This window comes from Diorhabda carinulata, chromosome X (assembly GCF_026250575.1).
Source record: "Diorhabda carinulata isolate Delta chromosome X, icDioCari1.1, whole genome shotgun sequence".
Taxonomy (NCBI): domain Eukaryota; kingdom Metazoa; phylum Arthropoda; class Insecta; order Coleoptera; family Chrysomelidae; genus Diorhabda; species Diorhabda carinulata.
The window spans coordinates 59,029,977-59,050,946 of record NC_079472.1 but is presented as its reverse complement, the minus strand read 5'-3'; the positions used below and the strand labels follow the sequence as shown (position 1 = coordinate 59,050,946).

The 20,970-nt window shown below is 31.7% G+C and overlaps 1 protein-coding gene and 1 long non-coding RNA gene across 2 annotated transcripts in view; one reads left to right on the top strand and one right to left on the bottom strand.

The window, feature by feature from the left end:
- LOC130901983 (hepatic leukemia factor) overlaps positions 1-20,970 on the top strand; it is a 132,801-nt gene that overhangs the window by 8,671 nt on the left and 103,160 nt on the right. The gene's annotated exons all lie outside the window — the stretch shown is intronic.
- On the bottom strand, positions 1,015-20,861 carry LOC130901985 (uncharacterized). Its single transcript, XR_009060345.1, has 2 exons — positions 20,507-20,861; positions 1,015-1,205 (listed from the first exon to the last, which is right to left on the bottom strand). It is a non-coding gene; the product is annotated as an uncharacterized LOC130901985 (long non-coding RNA).

Genomic DNA, 20,970 nt, shown 5'->3' with positions numbered 1-20,970 from the left:
TCTACTCGACATAATGCTATAATTGATGCACCGCAATTTATTGCCAAAAGCAAACCGACTACGGTATTCGAAGTTACGGAATTGTACCTAAAATTACAACATTTAGAAACAGCAATTTTAGTCATCGCTTGAGATGTAATTTCAGATCGTTTTAATGCTGTAAGTAAGAAGTTTAAAAAATCTTAACCTGATTTATCATCCGTTGTGCAGATCTATAGTTTTTCTACACGATATGACAGACAGACAACTTTTTATATATGAAAAAAAGGCACTATCTGAAGTATACCTACAAATAACTGTGTAAAAGTTCATATGAAAAACTTTACGAAAATTCCAATTTTTTTTATGATTCATCTGAAATAGATATGAGTTGAAAAATCTTGCCCATAAACTAGTCAGTTAGGCTATGAATTTATTCATATCCATTATCAACTCAACTACAGATTTACCGACTAACAATGATGTATTAGCAGCTACATTTGCAGATAACATCGCCATACTACACAGATCAAATACATTTAAACTCAATTTCAACAAGACAGAAAAATAGCTGAAGAAATGGCACATTAAAGCAAACGAGTCGAGATCAGTTCAGGTAACCTTCACCAACCCCAAATGCAAATGCCCTGAAGTCACTCTAAGCAATCAAGCCTTACCACAACGTAATGATGTCAAATATCTTGGCATGTACCTGGATCTGGACCTGGACCTGGACAAGCGATTAACCTGAAGGAAACACATATTCACCAAACGCAAACAATTCGGTTTGAAACTAAGGGATTTATACTGGCTGATAGGCCAGTAAGCAAAGTACTGATCTACAAAGCAATCCTCAAGCCTATATGGACCCAGGGAGTCCCATTGTGGGGATTAGCACTCAACTCCAATATTGAAATTCTGGAGCGATTCCAATCGAAGAGCCTAAGATTTATCGTAGATGCTCCATGGTTTGTACCAAGCTTAGTCATAACTTGTGACCTCCACGTGCCAAGTGAAAATAAAAAACAGTTCAGCGGAGACTCAAAAAGTATATTCCATATGACCTAATTAGGTTTTAACAAGTGTTAGTGTATTATTAATTATATATGTAAGAGATATAATATATTCATGGAGTTTTCGAGATGTATATCCGGATGTGGCCATTGTCTCCGAATTTGATGGAGTATCCCATCTACAAATTGTTCAGGAGAAAGATCTTTCCGGCTCTAAAAAGAGTAAAAACATATTAGAAGCAAGCACTGACAATTACTGTGTATGAAAGCTCAACTAGTGCTAAGGAATTAATTATTGTCCATATAATTGATTAATTATACTTCAATAAAATAAATGATTATATTGGATCTAAATTAATGGAATCCATTTTATCAAAAAGGGCGGCGTATCGAACGAGGCCAAGGGCGACAACAAGTTTAATTGCGTCACTGATTATAATATTAATTTTTAAAATTTTATTTGTTGAAAATATTGTACAACATGAACAAATCATATGACTGCAAACCATCTGCAATGAACTTTTGTGGTTAGTGCGGTATAATATTTATAATTGCCATAAGTTAATAGCTTATGAAACAAAAAAATTGTTTCACAAAATGCTATTAGTATTCTGAAACGGAATTACATACTTTGCAAATAAATTTTTATTACATCAGAGCACTTATCTATAAAATATGTTTCTACCAGTATTATGTATTTAATAATATTATCTACTTCTCACAATTGCGAAACAGATTTTTCAGAAGATTGTAGACAATTAGATAACATACAATGATAGCAGATGCAATCAAAGAAAATTAGTAGTTGATTTAACGATAATGAATTAGAATTTTTTAATAGTTTTTCCATTTCGTTTTGTTTTTACGAAGCACATGGATAACGAAACACGCGCAAACGGTTTTGAATAGATGACTCATCTAAGTGTCAGAAAGCACGAGGAACTTGTTAAAATAATAACCAGTCTGTTCTAACGTTATGGCTATTTTTATTTAGATCACATGAGTTTTATTTTTACCAGTGAATTTTGACGTTTCGGTTTTATCAGCGCCCTTGCCATTTCAATATTCTTACCAGTTCTATCTCAGGAATCGATCAGAAATTTTGTGACTATAGTCACAGCTTAAATTCGAGTTTGTGGTGTTACTGAATAAGTGAAGTTGAACGAATTTAACAAAATTTCTTTTAAAAACATATTTACAATAAAAAAAGTCAAAAATAAATTTTTCACCGGATTTTTGACGAACCCGGTCAAATTTGGAGCGCTGTAACAGCTTTTTAAATGAATGAAATTAAAAAATTCACAAAAAAAATTTTCCTCAAAAGATTATCTGCAAGATTTGTCTGAGGTAATATTTTTGTAACATGTATAAAAAAGTTAGAGAGCAAAAAAGAAAATTTTAATAAAATAAAATAATTTGCAACAAATTTTATCTTTACAAATTTTTTGTAAGACGCATAGTTTTCGATTGATCGTGAAAAAGCTGTATGCACCCCTTTTTTCAATATGGGTACAAAGGTTGCGACCCCACAAACTTGAGGTTGAGCTTGTATTGACCCTCCCACACATGTCCCAAAAATGAAATTGCGTCCTCTAAAAAATGCAATATTTGGACTTTAAATTCTAACATTTCAATGGACTACTAAGATAATTCAGTTATTAGACCAGGATCCTTAATATTTGAAACCAAAAAAAAAATAATAGGATGAAATCCTTTGAAAAAAGAGGAAAATCTAATAAAAATTGAAGAGCAAATACTTAACCATAAATCTGAGATCGGGAGAAGGAAGGGGTGAATTTTTGAAGCTAGAAAACAGTTTAACTCGGTTTTCGGTAAAACTAAAAGTCCTATGGAAAAATTTCAAAAGGAAAAGCTGTATGAAATAAAAAGATCTACAAATTTGGTATTTACACTTTCTTCGCATTACCTCAAAATTCATGTGAAAAATTGAAATAACAAGGTTTTTTATTTTTATCTCCATTTTTTCACAAAATTTAGTTAAACTTTACCTTTTTTGGCCCAAGTACTATTGAAATCAAAAAAGCACCCTAATATCAGCTTTTTTAAAAAGTAGATGAATTTTTTGTTCGTTAAAATCTCTAATTTCTAATGGTTTAAAAAATATTACCATCACCATGGCAAATTTTCTCAAAAAAAGGAAATAAAACAATAAAACGAAAAAAGTCACATCCAAATTTTGTACAATTTTTAGTTAATTATTAAAATTTCAGAATCTAATTTCACGAAAGTGATATTTCATATTACATTGATAAACATAAGTAATTAGGGAGTAAAATGTTAATACATAACTTAAAATTTTAGAAATTAAAAAAAAAGTTCCGCATGCTATTTTTTCGTTTTATTGCTGTTTCTGGAAAAGTTTACCATGGTGGTAGTAAAATTTTTTACAGAATCAGAATCAGAATCAGAAAGTGAAGATTTCAACTTATAAAAAACTTACCTTATTTTGAGGGGTGCTTTTTCGATATAAGGGAAAATAAGGTGCAGAATAAATATTATAATCAGATAAATTACAGTGCATTTGAGATATAAAAATGGTAAGTTTTCATCTAATTTATTGAAAATAAAAAACCAAAAACTTGGTTATTTCAATTTTTCACATAAATTTTGAGGTTAAGTGATAAAAGAGTGAATACAAAAATTGTATATATTTTTATTACCTATGAATTTACTATTCAACTTTTAAAGCGCTTTTCACCCTTAAAAACTACGTCCTTCCACGTCCCGACCCCAAATCTCCGTAAATTATTTTTTATTTTTATGATAAATTCATTTTACAATGGGTTTCATTATACTATTATCCTTCTCACTGTTTCAAGGCTTCTACCCTGATATATATTGCCGAGCTAGAGGCTATATTCATATTAGATTAACAAGGAATCTCGTGATTGTTTAAAAATATATCTTTCAATTTCAATCACTAAAATTAATCATATCGAATATGATTACTTTTAGTGATTAAGTGGTTAAATTTTCAGCGTATCAGATTCCGTTCAAGTATTTTATTTGCACTAGTCTCCCTGCTATCAGCACGTCACCTCAGTATAGCAAGACTTCTCGTGACTGTTTAAAAAAAATGTATGTTAACTTTAGTCATTATCAGTTTCCGTCCGATTATCTTATTTGCAGAAGTCGCCTTGCCTCATCCATATTAAATCGTGAGACATCACGTTTTTGTTTGAAAAATAAGATGATTTCTTTGCACAATTTATTAACGCTTGAAAAGAAAGTAATTTTGAGTTCGCTATCTACTATATTCGTTCTAAAAGTCTCTACAGCATCACGTAATTATTTGAAAAAAATATATTTCAGGTTATTTTCTTCGCAATTCATAGTTTAAATCTAGTGTATTCTATTTACCGCATATAAAATGTCGATTTAGAAGCTATAGAAAATTTCAAAAATTCAAAGCCACATCAAGATAGTTGCTAGGTTGATTTTCATCCAAATTACAACAACCTTCTATCAGAAGCGGATAGACACAAGATATTGAACAGAGAGAAGTTTGACTGATGACTAATTATTTCGGTCGTTTCGCTAATTTTCTAAAAGTACCATTTCTTTTAAGACTCAACGAGAAATCAGTAAACATATTTTATATATATCAACAATTTCGATATTATCCTAATTAATTGAATCGACTGGAACTTAGATCGTATCATATAATTTTTGAAACATTTCTTCATTTCATTATAACCAAAAGAATGAAGAGATTTTTGCATAAAAACCATCAAAAGGAAGAATTTACTTGAACTTTTGTAGTCCCACAGGATATAACGTAGAAAAAACTGGTATATTATCTTAAGACATCTGTGAAACACAGGCACTTGATTGAGTGGAAGGCACTCGATATCAACAATGGATTAACCATAATCTGGGTGTTCAAGGGCTGACTTGTCTATTCGGGAAGGTGCTGTTGCTTTTAACGTGCACAGATCATCATTACTTCACATTTTACAAGAAGATTTGGAGTTGTACCCATTACAAAATTCAGTGCAGTAATTAAATCCACATGATGCTGGTCAAAGGCTTCACTTCGTGAACTAGATGATCTAGCGTTTACCATCATTTCCGGATGAAACTCATCTTCATCTCAATGGATATATCAATAAGCAAAAGTGTCGCTAATGGAGTGCAACCAATCCAAAACAATGACATCTAAAAACCTCTACATTATGTGACTCTATGAACTGCAAGAGATCCTTACTGTTTTGAAGATGAAGCAGAAGGCTCAGTTACAATGATTTCAGAGATCTGTGTGCAGATGTAAGACGACTTCTTCGTGTCTGAACTGTAAAACTTCTTGCAGATCGGAGCACTCGTCCAATAGGTCTCTGCCACGAATTTTTTCGTGATATGAGCTCAACGGTTCACATTTGGACGATGTCATTTTTAAGTAATAAATTCCAAAGCAATGTATTTCAATTTTTTTCAATAAACTCGTTTTTCTTAATGTCAACTGTCCTACTTTTCACACCGCGAATATAAAAAGATTAGTGAGGGACAAAAACTTCCAAATAATAAAAATTTCTTTCAATTATTTACTAATTCATTGTATATAACCCCATTGAAGATTTATGTTGTTTACCTTTTTTATTGGACTTGTCTGTAAATATGCCTTGAAAAAATAACATAGAATCATTGTTTGACGTAATTATACGTATATGTGAATGAATTAACTGAAATTTCCTTGCTTTGATAACGTTGAAATTATATAAAAACTATTTTATTAAATTTAAATTTAAATTTTACTACTACTAACCTACTTTTCTATTGATTTTTGATAACGATATAGGCTTTTCTCTATTATATGACCAAGTTGAATTCTTATTTAATCAATTGTGTGTTTAACAAATAAATCAACTTTCCGCATGTGTCAAAAAATATCGATATATTTATTCTTTCTGTGAGGGGAAAAAATTTGACATTATATCTCTATTGTTAGGTAAGAAAATGTCACTTTTTGTGACAATAAAATTACGCTATCTTTATATCAAAAGTAGAATTATTAAATGATGAGCATTGTATAAATGACACGTTCCTTGAACTATTTTGTACAGAAGTCGAATTTTGTGTTGAAGTTGTACGAGGTCTGGCTATTAAATAACGAGACTGCGCGCCTAGAGGGCGCCCTAGACGTCCCAAAAGACGTATCCGCAGAAGCGGTTTGAAACGAACGTGGAGCAACGTATCAATCTCAAATTTCTCTATAAATTGACAAAAACTCCGACTGAGTGCTATAAATTGTTGCAAGAGGCCTTTGGGAACGAGTTCACGCCCCCCGTACTCACCACATTTGGAACTGTGCGAGTTTTTTTGTTTTCGAAAATCAAATTTGCTTTGAAAGGGCACCGATTTGAGTCGATGGAAACGGTAAAAGGCAGAGCTTCTAAATGCCCTAACCAAAGAAAATTTCCGGTACTGCTTCGATCAATGGAAATAACGTATGGAAAGGTGTGTAGCATTGATGTACTTGGTCACTAAACCGTTGTTATTTCAGCATTAGCACACGTTCTAAATAAAACGGTATGTTGATGAATACCAACCGCAATGTTTCTTTAGTGTCATCAAGTCCCCCCCAAGATTCAACTAAAAGTGTAGTTGACGATCAAGGAAAACGAATCTTAGATTTTCTGCGATTTAATTGGCAACAATTTTTGTAATGCTACTTTGGCTACTTCTACTAATTCCTATGTAGTCAAAGAAAATTTGGAATCAGATATTTTTACTTAATAGGATTGGAAATAACTAAACAACCACAAATTTCACAATTTTTTGATCAAATCACAAAATTAATTTGATAGCTATTTGATTACTTTAAAAGTTTTCTTAGCAACGTGTTGATTAAAATGTCGTCGCTAAAGTTACTAGATTACAAGGAAGATTCACAAAGTTTTGCTGTTTTCTTTATAAGTGGGACAGTCGCGCAAGAAAAAAAATATTACAAAATAAAAACTTCTCTGGTACTAAGTGGAAAGAATTTTTCTGCCACCACTTCACTTAAATAAATAAAGATAGTGCAACAACATTTCCTCAAACCAGTGACGCAAAATTGAAGGAATTTTTGTAGGTCAGCAGATACGTGAGCTAATAAAAGATGAAGCTTCTGAATCGAAGTTGAGCAAAGCAGAAAAAAGAGCTTGAGTGGCTTTTGTGGAAGTTTGTCATAATTTTTTTGGGAAAATCAAAAATCATTTTTTCTGCTTACAAAACTTTAGGATGCAATATGTCACTGAAGATTCATTTTTTTGGATTTGGCATTAAGATTTCTTTCCTGAAAATATTGGAGTCATATCAGGTTAAAGATTATAACAGTATATAATGCTACGCTACGGTGGAAAATGGTCATTAGCAATGCTTGTTGATTTTTGTTGGTCAATTCGCCGAGAAATTTCAATAGAAACGATGAAAAGGGAAAATCAGAAAATAACTTAAATTTTCCCACCATAAAATGAGATATTTACCGATATTTATTAATTTTCTGACTGTAATTGATACTTTAATAATATTGTTTGTTAATTGAATAAATAGTATATTGGAAATCTACATGTGTTGCTTAATTATGTCAAATTCCGTGCTTAGAAAACAAAACATGATGAATTCATGCATGAAAACATTGTTGTTACTATGAGTACAACATAGCCTATTAATTTCATAATTCAAATTTGACATCGATAATTTTAATATTGTAATTAGATGATTTTTCAATATTAAATCATTTTTTTTCTATCAGAAAAAAATTGTGTACTATACACGGGAAAAATACTTCGGTTTTTTCTCTTCAAGTTAAAATCTAGTACTTTTTTCCCTTGTATAATAAATAAACTTTTTCCTGCTAATGACTCCTGCTGAAACAGTTCATTAATAAATACATAATATTTTTCCTTATTGTAAATTTTTTTCATTGATAAATAAAATCCTATAAATTTGTCTCTGATCCGGTCCAGTACGTATTAAAAAATATCTTTTTGGTTGCTTATTTTTTTTGCATTTTTATTTTTACAAAATAATTAATTATTGCGCTAGGCAGACTAGTCTTAAAATAAAAACTAGATGCTGCACCTAACAAACAAAAAAAATAATAAACTGAATGTCACATATAGTGACAGCCAAATAGACTTTTTTTAATATAAATATACAGGGTGTTTCTAAATTCATGCATCCGAATTAAGGAGGTGATTGCTCGTATGAAATTGATATGGGTCTATTCTATAACAAAATTTGCTCATTCCACGGGTATTTTTTCAATATTCCTATTACATTATACGAGGGTAAAATCCTTACTTTATTTCATACCAAAATTGTTTTTCACAATGAAGTTTGATTAAATAAAATTATAACTGAAAATCGTTTTTTCTGACTAAACTGTCTGTTCACACGGCTTAAAATTAACTAAATACTTGCTCACTAAACTCGTGTAAACGGGCCTCTTAACATAATACATGATAGCGGCAGTATTCCCCTAGACTGACTAAAATCCACCCTTGTGACTATTCCGAGACTACAGACAGATAGGCTTTTTTGAAAATTATACACAAACGAATATTTAAAAAGTGCGAAAAGATTAGTGGAGAAACGCAGTTTGGGTTTAAAAACGGGTTTGGTGTGTACTTACTAATTCAAAAATGCTATGATTAAAGAAAATATGAATTCGTTTGCTTTATAGACTACCAAAAAACATTTGACTCCATTCGACATGACTTAATGTTTGACATCCTAAAGAATGTTGATATTGATAGTAAAGACATCAGGATCATACAAAAGCTGTATCCAGATCGAACAGCGGAACTGCGAATTAGCGGCTCTCTAGCTTAGGAACACCTTCAGATACTTGGGGGAGTCCGTCAGGGATGCATATTCTCACCCATGCTATTTAACATTTACTTAGAACGAATTTTTCAGCTGGTAGTGAAAGACTATCAAAAAGGTTTTTGTATGGTGTGGAGACGTGGTCCCTGAAAGTCAGATCCTTAAACAGAATAGAAGCAATGGAAATGTTGCTGTTGCGCAGACTTCTGCTGATCTCATGGACCGAACACATGTCGAATGAAGACACATCCTGCAAGCACCGAGATATTCAACTCTCAAGCTTATACTGACAAGAAAAACCGACGGAAGGAGAGGACCAGGGCGTTATCATTATTTTTTATCAAAATATGTGAAGTGGGTATAATACATTAAAAGAAAAAAATAGATTTGTGAATGACCAGAGCTTCACCGTTAGCAATTCAGAAGTCTGGAAGAAGGTATCAATTTTTGGATAATATTGCTTGGAATGTATGTTGCATATCCGCAACAGTATAAAGTGTTGGTTTTGAATCGAAATTTACGTATAAATATGAAGAAAGAAGGAACAGAAGATGAGAAAGAAATGAAGTGATGAAAGAAACCTATGATGCTGACACATCTAATTTCGTTGTATGAGAGTGGAAGCATTTGAATGTTTTCCATAAAGAGAAAAAGTGATGAAACATGATCACTGTTGAAACACGAAGCTGACAAGATAGTTCAATAATTGTAAGATTTTACAAAGCATGGAGGTTTTAATTATATGGACCCCTAATAGAAAATGAAAGATAATGGAAGAAAAAACTACAACTCATGTACTTAAAAATAAAAAAGAAACGACAAACAAGTTAAACAAACCCATCACTATAAACAGATTGAACACATAAGAATAGCTTTTATTTGATCAGAAATGAATAGAATTTTTTATTCGAATCAATGAAATACAGGGCTGCCACTTGATTGTTGAGAGATGGTAACACTGATATGAATATGTCAAATCTGTCATTGTCATCATCATAAAGTTTGACATTTTTAATATGCTGTCATACGAGTGATATTTGAGTTTTTTACACATACTTGAAACATTCATCTTAGTCTATGGATGGTATTGAATCGCGAAAATTTTCGTAAGAAAACATCGATGCTGTGGGTAAATTGATATTGCAAGATAGTCATGTGACATACCGTGTGATTGAAGTAAACTTGGGCATTATTTCCACTCGCATATATTCAATATTTCATGAACAATTGGCAGTCAAAAAGAATGAATTTATAACTAAATAAAATCGACTGTATGGGTCTTTCAAGACGAGCCAAATCCAACAAAAGTTGTTCGCGCACGAAGCACTTCGAAGCAAATGGTCGTTTGTTTCTTCGGAGTTTTTGGGATATATCGCTACTGTTCAATTAGAGCAACAAAGAATGCTCAATTTTGAATGGTATACCAGCATTCGTTCGCCAGAAATGTTCGAAGAAATCTGGGAAAAAAAGCCATATCCAATTTACGTATTTTGGCCAAATTTTCTCAGTGCGCAAATGTTTGTGGTTAACTTATTTTGAAAAAAATTTATAATGTGTACTCGTCAATATCGTTTCCATGTTTCCATTAGAAATTCAATACCTACTCTGTTTATCGGAGCTTTAGTTTTAAAATTACTTCTCCTTGCTAGATTTTGAATAATCTCCAACGATTTAAAATAGAACATAAATCTCCGTTCGTTAACAAATCACAATAAAATTCCGATGGATCTATCGAAGAATACGTTTTCTCAAACCTACATCAAGATGAATAAGTTCGAGAAGACAGAGGAAGTAATTAGTGGGCAAATAACGTGGTGGTATGTCGAAAATATACTAACGGTACATTTATTTTCGATAGTTATTTATAGTGATCTCCGTTAATGTCTCGCTCACTTTTCAGCTCTGGTATTCATTAAATGAATCCGGACAAGTGTCAATTGGAACATTCAGATAAGGATTCCAACCGGCAAAACAAATGGCACATCGTCAAGGATAATTAATTATTTTTCACGATACAATTCAACTGGATCGTATATTACTGATTCATGTGTAGTAATATATTTTGGTACATTAAGAAGACATATAATTATATTTTTCATACAATTACCTTCAAGAATCTGTTGAGAATTTTTTTAAAAGTACTTCGTCTTCCTACATATTTATACAAAAATAATTCTGCTAATAATAATTTAAGAAAATGTACTATTTCTAAATACTTTTCATTAAGGACCTTCAAACTTCCTGCGTTTTTTGAAATAATATATTGAAAATAAAAATTTTCCATTTTTTAATACAGTTATATTAACTCAAATTTAGTTTGACGGAAGATTCGAACCTCCGATCTCCGTGTTGGAAATTAAGCATAACCTTACCAACTACACCGTGATGTCTCGATGCAAGTTTCTACGAGATGTAGGTATATAAGCAGCCAAGTCATTATTCGAGGGTGGTATCAATTAAAAAGCTTGAGATAATAATGAATGATAAATTCTAGTAATGTGAAAAAAGCGTCGGGCGCTCAATTTACGAGAAATATGGAGCAATGCATCCCACGATTTTTTCACAATAATACTAGAATTTCCGATTTATTATTAATTATTTGGGAAATTGTTTTTAACTTTTTAGTTTCATGTGATTTGAAAGCGGGTGTTTTAGTAGTTTTTTTCAACTATATTTTTTTGCGATATCTGTAGCTCTTACGTTTGATAATACAGTAAAAGTATTTCTATGTCGATGATCTGATTAACGTCAAATTTGGTTATAAGGAGACTAGCCCAAGAATTAAGTGTCAACAAACCGTGAAATGCGGTGGTGGGAATCAATATATTAGCAAAAAAGATTTTGTGACAAATCCATACAGTGTACATCTTTTTTTTCCAAATAATGATAATAAGTTTATAGTCTACAGAAAAACGTGAATCTTGTGTAACAAAAAAAGATAAAGCTTTGATTTGCAATACAAACTAAAAAAAACTTGCTACAAGGTTTTTCCATTCTCCTGAATTCAGAATTGTCCCTTCGTCAATTCCACTGTTGACCATTTTGATCTTGAGCCCATAGACATGCTTTATAGGACAGACTGCAGTAGAGTGAAATTTCTGATAACTTCTGCCATTGAAAACATCACAAAGTTATCAATTAAAAAATTCGAGGGCGCCCTAGAAGGGTTTCCGTCACTATCATAGCATTTGTCCAGTAACGATTTGAAACGAACGTGAAACAACGTATCAATCTCAAATTTCTCATTAAATTTAAGAAAACTCCGACTGAGTTCTATAAATTGTTGCAAGAGGTCTATGGGGATATTTCTCTACATCGTGCGCAAGGTTTTCTAGTGGTGTAAGCACTTTAGTGAGGGCCGAGAAGCACTGAAGATGACCAGCGCCCAGGTCGCCCTGTGACTGTTTCCACTCCGTAAACAGTGACCAATATTGACCAAATTGTGCGTGCAGATCCTCTAATGAGCATCCGGATGATTGCCGAAACTGTAACCGCTGATAAAGAAACGGTTAGAAAAATTTTACACGAGGAATTACACACGACAAAAGTCTGTGCGAAGTTGGTGCCGAAAAATCTGATTCCTGACCAAAAGCTTTTGCGTCAACGGGTCTGCTCAGATTTCCTTGAAAAGTTAGAAAGAATAGAAAAAAATCTGCTTTGAAACGGACCCGATTTGAGTCGATGGAAGCGGTAAAGCAAAAAACAGCAGAGCTCCTATAGGAGCCAAAGAAGACTTCGATCAATGGAACAAAAGTATGGAAAGCTGTGTGGCGTGGGGAGGGGAGTATATTGAAGGGGAGCATTAGAATCTAATACAACAACATCTCAAAGTATAAAGATTCTATATCAAGAACTCTCGGGAGATATTGCTTTACCAACATCAGTAATTCTGATTTAGAGAAGTTGACCAAGATATTTTTTGAAGCCAATTTATTATTTACTTGATTATTCATCATCTAACCAATAAAAATTCATAACAACGATTTCAGTAGCAACTAGAATTTATGTCAAGCGTCAATTTGAATATTTATAACGTTAAATTCTTGGGTTTCAAAATTCGATAATCAAAATGACGATTGATAGAAATACTGATATATTTAGGATTGTCTTCATTTGAATTTTGTTTAAAAAATGATGATAAAATCTTGACGTTTCGACTTATCGCGGTACAAGATAAATATTCTTAATTAAAATTATTTCCATATCCATACTTCCAAAGTACGTCAATGGATCTCACAAATTACTGATTAGTAGTAAATCATCGATACAACAAAAAAACACGCTTGTTGAGTTAAAACATTCATGTGATCAGAACACATGACATAAAATTTGAGATACTAATATCGTAACAAAAATAAATTTAGATTCGTATGTAATGAAATTTATAAACTAAAAAGCATGCTGCAGTCATTGAAAAACTTTGCGAAAAATTCGAATTTTTTAGTCACCAATTTCATAATAATTCTAAATCATTTACGTCACGGATTGAATAAATTTCGTTGCTCGCGTTTTTGCTTTCGTCACTCGCATATTTTACGTTGAGTAAGTGATGTTTCTATTTGTTTGAATAAAGAAACCTTTGAATCAAAAATAAATATTACGTGTAGAAATGAATACGATTTCACTTTAAATACACAAATTTTTGTGATTATGAATGTTTGGTGAAGATTTACTCCATTTTCAAGAGGAGTAAATCCTTTGCTTAACCTTAAGTCACATTTAAACCTATAATGTTTAAACTCATGCTAAAAACTGACATGGATAAACATATTGAAGCGCCCCTATAGTAATTGCTCCAACTAGAGTGATTTAGATCTTAATATCATTATTAAGGAAATTTGCAGGATCAGATAACATAGTGAGTATCAGTCATAATCATGAATGATGTATCCTATAATAAATAGTTGGATTCATTTGGTAGGATTCGAATTGTTAAACGTCCATAGTCCACTCCATAGTCTAGTATTTAGTATTTAAGGGATAAATGTGAATTTTTCCACTAGAATAATGTTTCACTTGAGGTGGGAAAACTGATAGTTTTTAGCTTACCTTCAGTCTCTGAAGATGATAATTTGATTGTTTGAAAATATACCGCAAAGTTTGTATAGAATATCGAATGAACAAAAGCTTAAAAGACGTCTCTATATATAAATTCCTTTTTGATACGCTTATGAATGCGTAGAGAAAATATTGCATACCGATGAGAAGTCACATGTTTTTCTGAATAATGAATTTTATTTTCACTTTTTCAAATATAAAATTGGATTAAAAAGAAAATTTCTGCGTCCAAAAATAATCCAAAGTGTTTATAATTTTACCAAACAGTTTAATTAGCGTATACTAAAGTTTTATTGAAGGATTTCGATTCTACCCACGTTTTATTGGATAAACGGCGCACCGCAAATTTTTTTACATCCGTTAGAAATCAGAATATTTCTAAATTATGATCTTCTAACCTTATGAAAATTAATTACAATCGTTACAAAGTAGGCCTTGGCTCAAATCCAAGATCGTTTGAGACTAACTTATTGACAATGCTTCCTAAGAGTGTAATAATAAAATTAAACTGTTTATGACATACCTTCAAAACGTAGACACATTTAATGAAATGTTTCTCTTTAAAGCACATTGTATATGCATGTATCAGCTCGCACTGCGATGATATCAAATTTTTGGCAAAAGAGTATAAAACACTCAATTGATGTGCAAAACAATTGCCACATCGCTTTCGTGAAGATACGCACCATAATTTTTATCTCGGCGCTTCAACAACGAAAAACACATATAAAGCACTTATTCGCTCAAAGATAGACTAAGGCTCTATCTTCTCCTTGTTCCTCTTTCAATAGGACCGACCAGGTCTTGTTCAATCCTGTACGTTTGGCCCTCTTCTTGTATCTTCCTGGGAAGCTGAACTCCAGCTCTCGTACCACCTCTTTGGTGGTCTCCGTGTTTTCGGTCTCTGAGTTTTAGTTCATCTGTCTTCTGGCATTCTTTCTACGTGATCCCTCCAGAATTTCTTCCTTCCAGAATCTTCTCTTATGTCTTCACTCCTTATTCGGTCCCTGATCTCTATAGTTCTCATTATTCTTTTTATTGTTGATGTCTCGGCTCTGATTTCTGAGGCATATGTGAGAATAGGACTCACACACGTTTTATAGATTCTGGTCTTGCTCTGTGATCTCAACGCTTTGTTTCTCCACACTATATATTTTATACAGCCGCTGACTTTTGATGCTTTCATCGCTTGTGCCTCCTGTGTCAGGTTTCTTTCACTAGATATATTCATTCCCAACTAATTGAATCTTGATACCTGCTGTATTATTCCGCTATCGACTGCCAATTTGTAGTTTATAGGATTTATAGGCTCTATAGTATATGTAACTGCTTAGAAAACAACCTTAAACCAATCAGAAATCATTCAAAACACAGTTTAAGAATAGCAACATGAGTATTCCTTTCCACCCCAATAAAAAGCTTGCAATACGAAATCGGAGAACATTTCTCTACATTTCCGAAGAAAATACTTGTCACTTCATATACACTATCCATCAGTAAAAACCAGAAGAATCCAGTTTGATATAACAAACAGCACAATCGCTACAAATTTCCACATTCGACTTACATCAAAAGTGATCCGCCATTTCATGTAAGAGTCAGTCGAATTCTTGCACAACTCCAAATCGAATGTCCAAACCTCAACAAAATCAACCTCTATGATCGATAAATATCCCTCCTACTGACATAACACTGTGCAAATTTGATAAGTTAGATTGAAAAGAGACTTGATGAGTTTCCACAATTTTATTTGGCATATACAGATGCATCCAAAACCGCTGGCGACGTATGAGCAGCAGGGAACTTACAAAATAGCACACTTCAATTTAAGCTACCTGAACCAAGCAACCAGCGTCTGTACTGGAGGACTATACGCTATCTTGCAATCCATATAATTAATCAGCTTTATCCGATACACCCCATAGCACTCCAAAATGAAATGAAATAGTTTGGGTTCCTATTGGTCTATGAGGAAATTCGAATGCTGACCACAATGGTCGAGAAAAAAACTGTAGCAAAACGAGTGGCAAACATCGAAATCGAGACCACGCGATGTGAAACCGAAATTGAAACCATGGTTTCGGTCAATTAGAGGTAGATAACTGCAAGATAAATTAACTAGGTTACGAATACTATACACAAAGCTTACCCATAGTTATTTGATTACCGAAAGTGAACTATGCAAGACACAACTAACTGTGAAATACTTAATAACTGAATTTCCAAAATAATCAAGACAATAACTTTAATAACACTATAGAACATAACACTCGCAAAATTTGTAATATCCCAAATCTTTTTAAATGTGTATTTAAACGACATTAACATATTATTAAAAAAAATATAACCAATTTATAATTCCTATCGTTAATTATCCTAATGGTTAAGTTAGATTGGGTTAGGTTAAGTTAGATTAGATTAGGTTATATAAGGATAGATTAGGTCAGGTTAGGTTAGGTCAGAATAGGTCAGGCTAGGTAAGATTAGGGGGACGCGATCTGATTTTTAGATAATAAATAACTATCCAAAAATTCATCCTGGATTGGTATCATTTCAATAACATCAACGCAGTACTTTAATGTCTTGATACATAAATAACTATTCCTTGACATAGTGTTTTAGAAATGAATAATATGTGTTGTGATTCGTTTGACTCATATGTTTTTTTCAAGAATAAAAATCTAAAATTTGCGTCCCTTTTATTTATTCTTCATGCCATTGAACCTGTCTTTCATAATGTTTATTTTTATACTATGTTAATTCACGAATTATACAACAATGTGAGCACATACTTATTTTAGTTCTCCTGTCTTGACGTTGCCTATTTTTAATTGTACTTTGGTATTTTTTTATCATGTTTCTTTCATATCAATCCATTTCTCTTTAACGTTCGGTTCTACCATAGCTTCCTTAGTTGTTTTCTGGGTATACCATCTTATCGCTTCTCAAAGACTAGACGATAATTACTTGCCCTCTTCTTCCAAGCTGTAAACTCTTATATCATGTAATAAGGTTTTATTACTTTTTTTTACTACGATTGATTCAATTATTGATTTTAAGCTCCACTAGGCTCTTTTCCATGTATATCCTCATGCTTGAATTTACTCTTCGTTATTATCAACTCATGTTCTCGATATATTATATTTTCATTATTTTTTGGTCTCCATTTTCTCCAAATCCTCCTATTACGTTTTCATCTTCATTTTCTTCATGATCTTTTCAACAGGATTTGAGTTGAGTTCTTTCTGTGTTTGGTTTGTTTCTTCAATCAATGCATATTCTCTCATTTATTTGCTGGTAGCCTTGTATAAATTTCCTCTATCCATTTCTTATGAGCTGTGATACTCTGCTGCTATTTCAGGATGATTCTGTCTCTAGGATTATCAGTTTGTCGACAACATCGTTCAATTGACCTAAATATATTTTTATCTGGTAAGTTTGTTCGCGGAAACTTTTTTCTCTTTCCTAAACACCCGTTTAAGGTTAATAATATGTCAGTGTATTGAAAATTCGAGTACATTTTGATTAACAATATCTAATTTAACATTTAATCAGAAATGTAATTCAACTCAACGTCATAACTATCAATGAATGATAGTTTTCTAATGGCAAACTCAAAGAAAATGCCATTACCGTGTAAAATTCAAAGTTAGATGATTATAAGTACTTAGAAATATTTGTTTGTTTCATACTAAGGCTTCCCGATAATTCAGTACCCATACTTATTTAACTTTGATAAAAAAGATCCTATACTAGATTCGATTTTTGTGAAACGTTACAAGAAACGAAAGACTTCAGTCCTATTTTTTAAATGTATCCGTTTTATCGAAATATTCCGAAAACGGTACACAATTTCGAGTTCAATACTACTTGGTAAGAACCGTGTAACTAACGCTCTCTATGAGAGTAAAACATGAAAACAAATTGATTAGATGTATCAGCTTCCGAAACATATTCGTATAAAATTTAAATACAATGTTGATAGTAGTTGCGGCAAAATCTTAAAAAATTTATTTTTCTGCAACTCCCTTTGTCTTGAATACGAATGTTGTTACGAAAATATTTTTCAGTTTTGTATATATCCTGTATATGCCCATATACTTCCCTAATATTTTTCATTACATACATACAAACATAATCATGGAACGGATGACAATTACTGTTTTTAGTCGTAATAAAATTGGGTCGAATATCTTAAAATATATTAAATGTAGGTGAAATTCCCAAAAAATATGTATGTTTATATTTACAATCAATCTTAATTCCAAAAGGTTATCGTCGTGTTATATTCCACAGTCTAAACTGACATTAATTTGTCCTCGAAGATTAATTTCATTATGCAAATGTCCTTTGTAAACTATTCATTATCAAGTTTGTGTCACTTTGATTAATTTTTGACACGTGTTTTGTTTTCTTACTATTTTTTTATTTGGGACGTAAGCAGAAACGTCTCAATCGGCATGATGAAATTATCGTTTCACCGTTCCCTAGATGTGTACAGAATTGATAAATGTTGCATTAAGAAGTCTAGAAATGAAAAATTCCAATACTAAATCAAAAAATAGTTATAGAAATGCGAACCTCGAATTAAACTAGAAAATATAAATGAATATGGACCAAAATTAGAAACAAATTTTATCATTGAAGATGTATATGAAAGAAAACAGTCATAGATAGACTAAAAGACATAGTTTTCAACTATAGAAAAATATTTATGTAAAATTACGACATTATAAAACTCTAAAGTCAAATCTTTATTAAAAGGAAAAAATCTGAGTATGTTGAAGTTGTTAAAGTTGTCGAATGGATTCGTGAATGGAATCCATCAGATCTTTGTGAGAGGATACGAAATCAAATTATTGAAATTTGAAAAAAAAAAAGAAAAAATTCAATTTTCGAAAGAGCTGATATTCATTATCTTATTTGTAATTCTCACACAATATAAGCTACACAATCTTTAATAATAATAAATTCAAATAAATTACACACTGCTCTAAATGAGTGATATATATACAGGGTGTCCCTCAACGAATTAAAACTATCCGTATGTGACAAAATACTTATGAAAATTTCTACGTCTGGGTTTTCGGATACGATCTTCTTAAATAAAATATTTTAAAAGACAGCCGGTAGAACCGGAAGTTGGCCGTAACTTTGTTATTTTAAGAGGAACACCATGTTTATTAAGACATTTTTAAAATCTACGTAAAATTTTAGTATACTTTTCGAGTACGCATTTTTTTGAAAAAAATTTGACCGTTGCCGACCCTTATAAATCATTTTTTTACGAGAATACCCTTGAAGATATGAAAATGGTTTCTGCTGACCAAGTCCATTTTCGATTAAAGCAATAACTTTTGTGGCATATCAAAAATTTATACTCACATTAAAGCATATTAAATTGTCTTCTAAACAGCATATTCTTTTTGTGATATGATGAATAATTTGAAAAAATATATATAGTTCAAGTTACAATTTTTGTTGCATTGTCCCTTAATTTTGATACAATGTTTCCATTTGTCTATTTGTTTATTATATTTTGCTCATTTTGCAGTATTATATCTGCATTTAATAACAAACATTTGTAACGTAAATTATGAAATATTATTTAATAATAATTTATATAAGTTCGGAAAAATACTAGTTTGACTGTATACAGTTCGTAATTGTCAACGATACCAAACATTTTCATCATAATTGCTTTGTGGTGCTACATCGAAACTGATGAGTTTAGGTAAGCGTTTCGATTCATGTATTAAAAATTATATATAAGTAGGTGAATTTATATTATTATTTTTAAGTATGTCTTTATTGTAAGTAAAAATACAGTAAACTAGGTAATTTTCGTTACTTCTTGCGGGCATAAAGTACGCATTATGGCCCGCGCGGGCATTAAGGCTTAAAAAACAGTTATTAACTTATTCTTTATTAGAAATTAAATGTAGTAAGACTTTTTTCTTCAATTTCTTTCTTCTTAGACCAAATTTAAATGCTTTTATTGATAAAACGTCCAGATTTCATGCTTTTGAAACTATATATGAATAAAGAAACGGGTTAAACTGCATTGGAATTTTGAAAATTCTCGGCTTCCATTTTAAAGCCATTATAAAGAGTGGGGTGGGGGTAGGGTGGTTATTCGTTCATTGATAAGCTCAAGACCAGCAGTGATAGTGTTAGTGCCCACGGTGCTCTCGATGGTAAGCATATTACTTTTTATTTGTATTCAAATCACTTTTATATTTTTATTTCAGTTTTTCATATCCTCGGTGAAATTCCAATGAGTAGGCAGATTGAAACTTTGGAATAAACAAAAAAGTAGTGATTCGTTGCGTGGAGTAGGTAGATTGAGGCCAAGGAATCGGATCACTTCTTATCAATTAACGATTAATCATCCTACCTCCACTCCTTTCTCTTAATAATGATTCCAATATACATTTTGTCTTAGGTCTCTTTTCAGAGAAAATCAGTTGAAAATAACAGATGAAAATTTGACGTTTTCACGTATTACTTGAAATTAACAATTTGCGAATTTATATGAATCAATAGATCACGAATATCAGAATAAAATACGAAATACAAATGCCAATATCATGCATGTGGATACTTTCATAATATTATCAAATTACCTTGTTAACATATTTTTAGTGGTATCGGTGGAAAATGTAGTACCTTGTTCGTCATTATAGGTATAAATAATTTAATTGATATCATACTCAATTTAAACCAACAACTTGTATTATAGTTCAATCTCTGTACTCGAGTGATTTTGAAAAAATAAATTTCGACATGCATCATCCAATAATAGAATAAATATTTTTAAAAAAGTTGATTTTGCGCAACAACTATTCAACATGGCAGCCACTTCACGTTTAAAATAGATTCTGTTGCACTGTATTATTCACAGATAATATTTTTATCAAACTGCACACAAGTCACTTGACGGAAAAAAAATGGTTGTTATCAGAACGCTTTAAATCACTCTTAATATGAGACCGAGAATGGAATCCATATTGCAAATTGCATAAATAACAGTGTATGTTAATCGGTGAATGCATTGCGTCCAACGTTGCCAACTTTACAAAATTTATAA